Here is a 515-nt window from a genome sequence, read left to right as displayed (position 1 = left end):
CTTCCAAATGAAAGCTCGGTTCTTCATGCACCAGTGGGAGCCAGGCTGGCTATGTTTTGGGAGGAATGGGAAAACAGAGGAGCAGAAGCCTGGGTAGTGCAAGTACTCAAGTTCGGCTATCGTATTCCTCTCATTTCACCTCCCTCGCTCTCACCTGTGCCAATTCCATTCCAGGCATACTCTCCGGGCTCAGACAAATTTCTGGCGCTAGCCGCAGAAGTGGAAGCGCTTGTTCTCAAAGAAGCGATAGAACAGATAGAAGGGGATTTTCCTCCAGGCTTTTACAATCGCCTTTTTGTAGTTCCCAAGTCATCAGGGGGTGTGGAGGCCGGTTTTGGATGTGAGCGCCTGAACTTGCATGTCCAGAAAACAAAACAAAATTTCATATGGAGACCACTCGGTCGGTTCTGGAGTCCATCAGACAGGGGGATTGGATGGTCTCTCTGGACATGCAAGACGCTTATTTTCACATTCCGATACATCGCGAATCTCGGAAGTACCTGAGGTTCATGTTC

This window comes from Macrobrachium nipponense, chromosome 6 (genome assembly GCF_015104395.2).
Source record: "Macrobrachium nipponense isolate FS-2020 chromosome 6, ASM1510439v2, whole genome shotgun sequence".
Classification (NCBI taxonomy): Eukaryota; Metazoa; Arthropoda; class Malacostraca; order Decapoda; family Palaemonidae; genus Macrobrachium; species Macrobrachium nipponense.
This window is presented reverse-complemented; position numbering follows the sequence as displayed.